Source organism: Neolamprologus multifasciatus, chromosome 11 (assembly GCF_963576455.1).
Source record: "Neolamprologus multifasciatus chromosome 11, fNeoMul1.2, whole genome shotgun sequence".
Taxonomy (NCBI): Eukaryota; Metazoa; Chordata; class Actinopteri; order Cichliformes; family Cichlidae; genus Neolamprologus; species Neolamprologus multifasciatus.
This window is the reverse complement of record NC_140449.1, coordinates 23,696,427-23,708,329: the sequence shown is the minus strand read 5'-3', so window position 1 is coordinate 23,708,329 and position 11,903 is coordinate 23,696,427. Positions and strand designations below refer to the sequence as shown.

Genomic DNA, 11,903 nt, shown 5'->3' with positions numbered 1-11,903 from the left:
AAATGAGAGAAATTAAAAGGCTGGCACAGGATCAGGCACACTCACTGATGCAAGATTACAGGCTAAATACAATGGCACGCACAAACAGTCTCACACACACACTCGTACACAGACGTGCGTATATGTGCTCCTGTCGATCGAGCTCAGCAGCTCACAAACATGACCAAATGCCTGAATTCACACAAATAGATACAAACTTACACATACACGTTCAGGCTTCCTGTGCTAGATGCTGGAAAAGTTTGTTACTCTCTCTCTCTCTCTCACACACACACACACACACACACACACACACACACACACACACACACAAATAAGGTGACCTTTGTTGTTAACTATCTGTTTGCCAAAACAACACCCAATATGACACACACCAGTTCCACTTCCTGCAGCGCAGAAAAGCATCTCTTCCTGAATGACTAATAAACAACTTGAGTCTTTCACACACTCATCACTGACTCTGCATTTGGACCTCTGCCCTCGACACAAAACATTATTTATTGTACAAACAGGCTTTAATTTCCATTTACTCCACATTCTTCTAATTTTGTTGCATATCGATGGACAGAAGTGAAATAATCACATCTTGATAATTTCCTTTGCAAATGCTGATACTGACGTTGGTTATTTCACTGCAAGGCTGCCACGTGTGAAGGTTAACACATGGACTGTAACTGCGAGGCTTCCTGCAGATGCAGATTGAATACATCACTCTATTTATATCTTTGCATACTGTATTTACCATCAACTACAAAACTCTTCCTAAGTGTATGTAAAAGAAGTCGAGCACTGTTTATTTTATGCTTAAATTAAATGTTTCCAGACTTCTTTGATGTTTTCAGAGTAAAAGTATCCCGATCTTTGACAGCTTCAAAGGGAAATGAATGCACCTTATTTATCAAAAATACTGTGCACTACACACCAGAAACAAAACTTAATAAAAGGCGGTATAAGCAAACATACATTACTCACTCCCTAATTACTAAAAAGCTCTTTGTCGTTTTTCATTTTTCATTTAAAAAACATTTATCCCAGAAAAAGAAAAAATCTCGGACTGCTGGAATGTTCCTTCCCAGGCCAAGTTTGCCCTTTATTAGACTAGACACTGACGCCTAGACTGGGAATGCTGGTCCAGTACAGATACTCTGGAGTACTGGAAAAGACAGGAAGGAGTCAGGGCCAAATGGCTGACTGACTAGTTGGGTAAATGGCTCGAGAGGATCTGATCTTAGCTCAGAAAAATGCGTTTGGTCATGCTAATGGCCCTCCAAAATGCTTTAGGCTTTGGCTGATAAGACAGTGGCAAGCATGTGTGTGTATTCACATTCTGTAACTTTTAAGGGACTCTACAGCTGAGCAGATTATGCACAGTGAAGAGGAGTTTCAGCGTGGGACACAAGAGTTAGATATTTGGTGCAAGTTTGCAACGGGTGTATTTATTTATCATTGGGTTAAATTCTTCAAGCATGCTTGTACTCCACAAAATCTTATTTGAAATTTCCAGATTACACAAAAATGTTGCTAAAGACACCACAGATATGTTGAACTATGATTTTATTTGTAAAAAAATATATACATTTATGCACGACGCATCTATAATTCCTGTGTTACCACATAAATAAATGAAAAAGAACGTTTCACATGTCCTAATCCCTTGCTGAAAGATCAAAAGCACCATACACACTGCGCGCTCAGCCGTGCACCCCCTAACCTGAAAATAACGGCAGACCTTTAACTCTTATTGTTTACTAGAGACGATCCACAATGCCAAAAAATCATGTCCAGAAACTCAGAACATCCCCTCCTGGGTGTTGCTTTTCAACATGAATTGTTAATCAAAAAATTAGGACCACAAAATATAATGCTGAATCTGGGTGAAGCGGAGAGAGAAGCTCGGTCATAATTTAGGTAATTCAAGAGGTCTCCACTTTTCAGCGTTAGAGATAGTTAATAGCAGAATATGTGCTGGTCTGATCTAAAGCTGCTGTAAATCTTGAACAGACAGATAATCAGCGTCTCCACGGCGCTGGACTGGACTCCTCTTTAAACTGCAAAAAGCTGCTGTTTCTCCCAATAAACACACAGGAGCCCATAATGCACCTCTCCTCCTCCTCCAAACTTTACGCACACACATTAAATGCTCTCTCAGGAATTCATCGTGCAGTCATGCATACCCTGTTAAAATCTCCCTTGGACCTAAATATATTGTCACACAGTCATTGTGTCGTACAAGCACTGACGTATGCAGGAGGGAGGAAAACAACAACAACAATAAGGATAAATAGGTTTTTACAAAATGAATTTGGAGATGAAAATTCTTCACTTTTTTTGCAAAGAGAAAATTTAGTGAACAGTTTACACATAGGTGCTACCAAGAACCCATTTCTCACACACACACACACAAGGCATTTGTCGACATCATCTCAGTGTCAACACTACAAAATAAAATGAGTTGTACAGTGTTTATTACTGGAATATAAAACCCTAATAAACATCTGCCTTGATGCCAGTTTATTTCGGTCAGTCGTAGAGAATTTAGCCTATGCCCCAACACAACGTGGCACAAAACGTGTGTGTATGTGACATGTGGCATTTGAGCTACTTACACTACACTAATGTCAGAGTTTATACAGCGGTCTTCAGGTTGAGTCCACCTTGTTCAGCACTGCGTTTGCACCGTATGCCAGTATGAGTGTACAGAGTTAGCAGGCGCGCGCACACACACACATACACACACACACACTGCAGCTCATCCCTCTCCTCAAAGCATTTTATGGGTGTCTGTACGGGCGCAGGGGCTGCAGTGACGGGGACATATGCGGGAGAAGGAGGAACGTGTGATGATGATAGTGAAGTGTGCCGTGGCCCTCGTACACTTCAGCGTGTTAGGGCGCCTTTGCCCTTAACTGGGTCACCGGGGAGAACACAGTCTCACATGAAACAGCACCAAAAAAAAATACATTAAAAAAAGAACAGAAGATAAATCTCTCTGCTGCTACACACACTCATGCTGTGGTTTGTGAGCTCATGAGTGTGTGGGAAGTGATTTAACAGACAACTGACACAGAAAGAAAAATATGTTGTTAGGGTATTTTAAGTGTGCGTGTGTGTGTGCGTTATATACAGACGCATCCATTGTGAGGTAGCATGAATACCGGCAGCTGTTTAGCGGATGACATATCTGACTAATAAAGAAGAAACAACGAGAGCTGAAATTTGTGCATCCTGGCTCGTATTGATCAGCAAGGAAGGTTGGAGCATAGATCACAGGCGACTGTTCCTGTTTGGGACCAAATGGCAGAACTGCCAATGCCATATCAATGGCCAACAGCTCAACAAGCTATACAGCACCAGGGCCACACAAGTGCAACAATTAATAAATAAAAAAAGAGGAAATCTGAACCTAAAATGTAAAAACAATTCCTGCCACTGAAAAAATACCTAAAGACAAACATGACACAACTGTTAAAAACTGCCTAGTCAGAGATGTCAAGGTTGCATCGACACTGATTGCAGGATTGCTGTGCAAAAAAAGAAAAAAGTGTAGTGTTGGCGATGGAAGAGACGAGAAAACACGGTGTGCATCTTTTTTTTTTTAGCTGATCTCTGAGAGTACTACACAATGTCAAAGGAGTATTATGACTCGAGACAGTCAGGCGGTCTGCCGTGCTGCACGGTCGTCGGTAACAAACACAAACAACCGGTTTCAGGTGACGCTTTATTGTCCCCTTATAGACGGTCCCAAGTCTTCCTTATACAGCGATTCTTGGCATGCAAATACTCACTACAACGCTTGGAGTGCACGTATCCACTCCGGGGGAGGCTTCCTTTTAATGGTGCCAGTCACTCTAATTTAAAAAAAAAAACTTGGGAAAAAATAAATGAAGCAGAATCTTTTTCGTCTTGGTGTTTCGCTCTAGTAAGCATCTCAGTAACGTTAGTAGTAGTGGTGGTTGTAGTAGTGGTAGTACGCAAACGGTAGCGGATACAGCACCCAAATAATGACACCGTGAGTCAGAGCGCAGGAAAACTGGGTGCAATTCGCTCTGTAGGTGTTATCCGTTTCCTCCTAAAGTGCGCTTTTTTTAACACCGAGCGAGCCTGTTAGTAAACATTTGGGCTGCAGTGCCGCAAATAGGTCGGTTGTTTTTCTTTCTCGCGCTCTCTCTCTCTTTTTTTACTACGCTAGCGCTGCTCCACGCAAAACTCGTAAACTAAGGTCAAGGAAAAAGTACTCCACACTAACCTCGCCGTTTTAACGGAGCTGAAATGTTCCGTGGGTGTCCGTGGGACTGCGGTAAAAACATTTCAGAAAGTTTTTAGGCTGTTACACCCCCCACACCCCTCCCCTTTCTCTCGATACTTCCTCGCGTTGTCACTCCATTTCTTCACACGGTAGCGGAACAACCGAACGACCGACCGTTGGCAGTTGGCTCTCGCTTCGTGGTAACTCGCAGCTCCTGAAAATGGAAAATTTAAGTCAGTTTAGCTTCACTGCCGTGTGCCAACTTAGTTTCAACTCACCCAAACAGAGCTTTTCACCACTGGCCAGAGAAAGATTTATGGTCTTATTTTGCCGATGAGGAGGCTCGCGTAACTCGTGGTAACATCCCTCGGCTGTCGGCTGTGGTGGCTGTGCGGGCCGGACTCACTCTTTACTTTTCCTCCGCAAAACATGTCTTTCCCCCACAGAAACTCAAACAAGGATATAAAAAACTATCGCTCTTCTTTTCCACTACAGTCACAAAATGGTGAATGAACCACTAACAGCTGGGCAAGCCGACCAATGAGAGGTCGTTGACAGGTACAGTAGCCAGTTAGCATCGGCGCCAGAGATCAGTGGGTGTGGCGGCCTGTCAAAGTCCACTTGACGGACTGGGGGGACTAGCGAATAGTGAAGTGGATGCTGAGCTAGACCGGTGTCCTGTCCCAAACTTTACAGTATCCAATAAGAGGATTGGGAACCATAGGAACAGCATGTGGGCGGGCCGAGAGGAGGGATTAAATGACCCAGAGCCAATAGAAAGGCACAAATGCCCCCTCCCCTTCTGAAAAGGAGTATGTTTACCATAATTGACAGCACAAGTGCCATCCCCGAGCAGACGGTGATAATGCATCAACGGTTTGTGCTCATCCACAAACAGTGTGGTGCAGCGGGAAAGTAGCGCCTCGGCGCGGCTTTACTCTCGCTGTCGGTCCCACATCGAAAATGTGTTTTTTCTCCTTTAATTATCATTATTATGTCATCGCTGCTCACAAAGAGTGAAAACGAAGGAGCACAGAAAACCAGTGCGCTGTTTTCAGAAAGTTAGTTTAGGAGCTGCTCAGATGTTTGTGTGGCGCAGCCGACGCAAACCGCTCTCCCTTTTTCTCTCAGCAACAGACGCTCACTTTCAGCGCCCTCAGCCAATCACAGCGCGGCTTCTGACGTCGGCACCCTCTCCGCCCTGCCCACTACTGTTAAAGTGAACGGGACTAGTACAGGCTGACGTCACTTCACCGGCAGTCTATTGGACAGGTGCGCGGCGTCTCGGGGCCAATGGTCGCGCGCGGCGGTGAAGTCATCACGAGTGTTGCCACCAGCTGGACTGTGGGGGCGTGGACTGGCGTAAACTCGGCTAACCCCGCGTTTGCAACTTTGCAGGCAGTGGTGGTGGTAATGGTGATAGTGATGCTGGTGGTGGATATGAACCTGTGCACCGAGCACTGAAAGATGTTTGAGATGATAGCACGTGCCATGACTTTGAAGCATGGCACATTCTCTGTGACCTTTGACCTTCGCACAGAGGAAGGCAAATGCGGCTGCTTTGCAAAAGATAAAGTGGCATAATAGTAAACATTACATAATCCTCTGCTGTGTGTGTGTGTGTGTGTGTGTGTAGTAAAGACCAGACTCACGCTGAGGCAGACAGCCCGTGCGAGCTCACGGGGGCGGCGCCCCCTGCTGGTGAGAGCGGGTCCACACGCCAGCTCGGCAATGAGTGGAGATGTGTAGACCTAAAAACAGAAGAAAGCGCTGATTGGCTGAGCGGAGCTATATGCTTTGTATGAATATGACTAGTGTGCGTTCATGCGCGTGTGTGTAAGAAGAAAGACTGAAGGAGGGGTAGAGATAGTTTAAATGTTGGTTCAGACTGACATCTAGTGGCGATAGTTTAACACTGCAAGTGATGGCACAATTCACAATTACTATTATCTTCTTTCCCAAATTGGTGCTGCAGGCCCCACGTGACTGAGTCAAGCGTGTGCTCGTGCTCGTGCTAGGCTTGCTTCATCCCCAGATCAAAGGTCACATCCTCTTCTATTTTTCCTTTTACTTATGATATGTCTTGTGTTATTAAATTAAAAAATGAATGAATTAATTAAACACATTCCTTGTTTTTTTTTAAAGGAGTCTTTTATTTATGCAAATTACTTGAGTTTTTCAACAAAAAATATTAACTATAATAAGCATGCTTTTAAAGTACTGTGAAAAATAAATCCCAAAACTTCAATTTTTGTCCTCCCACTTTCCAAATGAGCATGAAATACTGTCTTAATTTTCCTCATCTCCAAACAATCCAACCAAGTAAACAACACTCTGGAAGTTATGAGTCATGTAAATGACTCATAAGCCTCATAAGGCAGAAAGCCAGCGACCTCCACGCTATGAAATCGATCAAATGACAAAGCTTCTCCTTTGCAACTTTTATATGTGTATATTTTTTTATACTTTTATTATTTTTTTACTCTCATTATGTATTTCTGTCCACTCTCCCAGGGGATGTTTGGCAGCCAGACCTGCAGCTAATAAGCAGTAAAGATGGAAGAGCTTCACACAGCTTATTATAGCTTATATAATTATAATAAAAACTATGAATTATTTACATAAATACACATCATATAAAATTGTACTCACATTAGCTTTTATAAACTTTATAAACTATTTTTAAATGACTTCAGACATTTTCAAGCTGTAGATAGAGGGTACGCTGTTTCATACTGAGGAGCACGTAAAGTACTATTTTATAATCTTACATCAGGAGTTTTTCCTGGTTTTTTTTTTGGATTCCCCAGAAAAGCTTTAGACCAGCGCTTAAAGTAAAATCACCAGCTCTGAAAACACCAAGAACTTAGGATAAAAATGAAAGCTGATGATATTGACTACCGTGGCCTTGTCAAAGCCTTTTATCAAGTCAATAAAAAGAGGAGGGTGAAAGTGTGGTCATTCATCCACCCAAAAGCCCATTCTGAGCCAGGAAAAAGCACTGTATATGAATTAATAGAGAGGAAGGTAAAGTAAATAAGACGAGGGCAGCACAGATTGGAAACACATGAGCTTTTAAGCTAGCTGTGCCGTCCAATAACACAAAGGCAGAACATTTTTTTTCAATGCACTGCAGATGTCTACATGCTGACCTGGACTACTGATGCCCTTTGAGGCTCCGCTGATTAAAAAAGCAATGATGTTCAGAGGTTCATCTTTGACATATAAAGCTTCTAACGGGCACATCTGCACCCTCCAGTGTTGCATACAGTTTGCCTGGAGTGACCCTGTGGAAGTGGTAATGGATCGAGCAGGCCACAAAGTCAGACCAACTCAATTCACATCTGCTGATGGCTAAGCTGACACCCTTTACCACCTGTTAACTCTCATTCAAATGCAGAGTTTCTGCACTCTGCATCACCTCCACCTTCACCTCCATCTCCAACCCTCCTCTCGTGTTGTTCCTGTCTGCTTTGTTTTGTGCCGAGCTCTCTGACTTTACATGTTCTGTACGCCACTAGAGTGCATTTTACATTGAGGCAAAGTCTAAAAAAATGGAGAATATATATAAAAATATCTGTAATAGCAGTTAATTCAACCCTTCTTTTATAAAGCCTCTGAATTAAAGGTCACTGGCTAGCTCATTGCAGAACTGTTAACCACGTGCCATGCTCTTCTTCGCTTGGTTGTTAAAGTACTTGCAATATGTACTCAGCCTTTTAACTTCACTCAGTCACTGAGTCGACCATGAACTCCTAAAGTTTGGCCCAGGCTGTGTCATGCAACAGGAACCCAAATACAGCAGAATATCAATCCAGAATGAACTGTAAAGAAGAGTGGGCCAGAATTTGCTGTCACAGTGGCTCCATCACCCTGATATCCCCTTGTTTTGTTTTCAGGGTGCTTTTCACGTCTTTTTTCCTCATGCAATCGTACCTTGTTAGCAAGTCCCCCTTGTGTTGAACTCTTCTCCATAGGACCCTGACCTCTGACCCCTCACCCTTAACCCTCTCCCTGTGTGCTCATCACTTGGCTGTCAGTCAAACACCACAGACCCTCCTCTCCTGCTGGGCTCTGCTGTCAGACAACAGCAGGGGAAACACTGAGAGGGAAGAAAGAAGGAACATTAAGTGGAAAACTTTACTAGAGAGCAACTACTTAGTATACAAGTTGTATTTCTAAAATAATATTTTGTATTTCTAAAATATTTGGTCCAAAACAGTAAATAGTTTATGGTTAACTCTTCCCATGTTGTTTGTTAAACAACACCAAACACATAGTCAGAATCACATCGCACAAATCTCTCGCCTCAGGGTTTAAAAGCAAGACACTCACATTAGCATAACCTCTGACCCGTGACCCTCACCTTGACCTTTCACCCACACATTCCTGCCCCATCAAACTCAGGACCGGAGATAAAGATAGAAATTTAAAAGGTTAAAAGGCTCTCAAACCAGCAGCTCAGCAGTCATGAGGACAGCAGGCTGCAATAAAAAAAATAACAATAAAACTCTGATATTGTTATTCAGTAAAACTAAGTTTGGATTTATTCTACTATGAAGTTATGGCTTCAACTGACAGTCAGACAATCCCAGCATGATGATGGAGTCTTTACAACAACACAGGCTGAGCCACGATAGCAAGGTTTAGCATTATTTAGCATTGTTAGTGGCATGGCTTCAAGGATTTTCATACTCTTGGCTCTGTGTGATCAGCCCAGAGTATAAAATGCTTTTATGGTCATCTCAGGAAGACAGTTCCGCCCAATCCACCTAAGGTTAAAACCTTTTGTTAGTGAGGCTCGTCCAATCACAAAAAGTTGTCTCAAACTGAACACAGACTTAACGAGAGAGAAATTGAAGCAGCTTCTTTCAGACTGAGGATGAAGCAAAGGGCTGCCACAAGTCTAAATATGGATTATTTTGAACTATGAATCATGCAAAGCTAGTCTATTTGAGTGCAACTGTTTTTTATTTCATCTGTTTCACAATGATGTGAGACAGCTGGGTGACGACAGACAGGTGAAGACAATCAAACAATGAAGAGGAAATAAAGCTTAACACATGGCACAAGACATGTTGCACCACCAAAGTAGCATAGCAAATAAACAACATCAAAGCAGAAACACGAGAATAAGATCAGAGGGAAAATGATGTGGAAACAAAATGTATACCAGAGAGAACTAAAGAAATTGCCAAAGGTAACAATTCTACAAGAACTCACTAAAAATGTAGACATACAAAGTACAAATCCAAAAGACAAACTCTATAGAGAATTTAAAGAAAGTTAGAGGGTGTCGAGGGTAGGTCAGAAGGTAGAGCTGATCATCTACTAAATAAAATGGTTGGTGGTTCAGTCCAGCTGCTCCAGTCTGTATGCCGAAGTGTCATTGGGCAAGATAGTGAACCCCAAATTGTTCCTGTGGCATTCATGTGTGAATGTTACATATAAGCACTTCGGGATAGATAAAAGTGCTTGTATGAGTGTAAATGAGGCTCATAGTATAAAGTGCTTTGAGTGCTGAAGTAGAAAAGTGCTATATTAAAACCAATCCATTTAGCTAAGCTAGTTTTAGATTGGTAATTTTAATTGTGTGGGTTTATTAGGGCTACGGCAGTCTTGCAGAAGTCCATTGTCTGAAAAACATTTAAAAGTATAGATGCTGTCAGGTTAGCTGAAAACACAGTCTGACCCACAGTAACTCACTTAGTGCTACATCAATGAGGAAAGATTTTCATACATCTTTAATAAATTCACCTAACACCAAAGCATGGAAGATGGTCTCCACCACGAAAAACACATCAAAACAAATCAGCTGGGAAGAGCTAAGTAGAAATTTTGGGTTATTATCACCAAACAACTTATTTATGGACTGAATTTTCAATTATAGCAATTAAAAATGTATATAGATTTTATTATGGCCCTGCTACAGACTGGCCACCTGTCCAGGGTGTACCCCACCTCTCGCCCTATGACAGCTGGGATAGGCTCCAGTGCCCCTGGATATATATTTTATTATTTAAAAAATAAATATTTAAAACATTTTAAAATATTATTTTCAGTGGCAGAAATGAGCTTCCATACTGTCAAACTCTTGTATTTTTTTATTAGTTTAGTTATTTTTAGTTACCTAGAGTGCAGATTTTACTTGTATTTCGGTTAACTAAAATGTCTTCACACACATAGTTTCACTTTTTAATTTCGTTTTTAGTTAACTTTAATAAACTTGATTGATGACCTGCAACTTTTTCATTAACTTAACAGTCAGTTAACTTTCCTCTAGCACTGTCGTGACCCCAAAAAATTAGCATTTAGCTAATACATTTAGCTAAAATGTCAGCTAAAGGCAGGATGTAAGCTAATTTAGATACTGATAAAGCAGCTAGGTGGATTTCTTTTTTCAAGTTAACCTGTAAATATGTTTTAATTCAATGTGTGGCCCTTTACTTACTTTCTTAAAGTGATGCTGCCCACTCTGGTTTGCACCTACCTAGGGAACTGCTGACTTGCCTGTCCTCTAAGCTCCATTTTGTTTTAGGTGCTTTTTAGCATGTTAGCAATTAACATGCTAACCTGAGAAGGCTAATATTGTAAACAGTAGCCACACCATAACATAAACTCATGCAGACAAGTTTCCAAGTCAAATAATTAATGTGAATGATTCACTAAAGTCAGGAAGACAACTGAAAAAGACAACTTTGATGAAAAGGGGGTCCACATATAAAAATATCACATTAAGTATTTGGAGGACCGGGAGAAAATTTCATATAATTATGTTAGCCAAAATTCTGTCATTATTAGTTATTATTAGTTAGGGTTTGTTCCTGGACCATAGCAACTTGGTGGATAAACATTCAACTGGAAGACTGATCCTGTGTGAGTTGATAAGTCTGGCCAGAGTTATTCTTATTCTTATAATGGTGTACAACCAACTCATTGCTGGCGGTCCTTCGGTTCCTCCAGTCATGATGTCCTTTTTTAACTACTCTTGCTTTCTGATGACATGTTAGAAATGGGCAAGTCGTAGCTTGTTCTTATAATGCTTGTTCTTCGTTATTTGTCCTTCCGGCAACATTGTTGGTTGACTTCTACCAAGACTAATTGGTTGGTCCTTCTTGGTATTGATAAAATCTGTCTCGGGCACCACTTGTTCATTTCTGCAACTACAGGTAACCACAGAGAAAATCAAACTGTGTGCAAGTCTTCTTTCCAATAACAGATAAATGTCTTATCCAGTCACTTTATCCAATTATATCATTATTGCCATACCGTTGTGTTTCTCCTATTGATTTACAGTGTTATTTAGACACTTTTAATAGTTTATTTGCACTGTTCATATTACTGCAGATAACTAACACTCAGGGGTTAAAGTGAGCCGGGTGTGCTGGCCATTAATGTCAAATTAGTTCATTTGTCATGTCCTACAGTGACCGCATGGAGAAACCTGCTCAATAATAAGAAAATAATGACATCCCACAGCCACTCATACCATCATTACATTGTTTTTTTCTCATCCCTGTGATGCTTCATAATGCAGATGGAAAGTTGCAGTTGCACACTTCAGCATCCAGCTAGCTATAAAAAAAAAAAGAGGAGGAAAAACAGAGCAGGTACATTCAAATGCAACTTTTCAAGCAGCTCCACAACTATCAGCAAA

General features: G+C 41.5%; 1 protein-coding gene across 4 annotated transcripts in view; it reads right to left on the bottom strand.

Moving 5' to 3' along the window:
* The window catches only part of cicb (capicua transcriptional repressor b), a 45,161-nt gene extending 34,376 nt beyond the window's left edge, over window positions 1-10,785 (bottom strand). For 2 of the 4 annotated variants that reach the window (XM_085177649.1, XM_085177652.1), the window contains exons 1-3: window positions 10,698-10,785; window positions 8,183-8,348; window positions 5,899-5,997 (exon numbers count right to left, since the gene is read on the bottom strand). The gene's annotated coding sequence lies outside the window, so the exon portion shown is untranslated. The remainder of the gene's footprint in view (window positions 1-5,898; window positions 5,998-8,182; window positions 8,349-10,697) is intronic. The other 2 variants (XM_085177650.1, XM_085177651.1) reach the window with 1 other exon arrangement.
* Window positions 10,786-11,903: the final 1,118 nt, after the last annotated feature.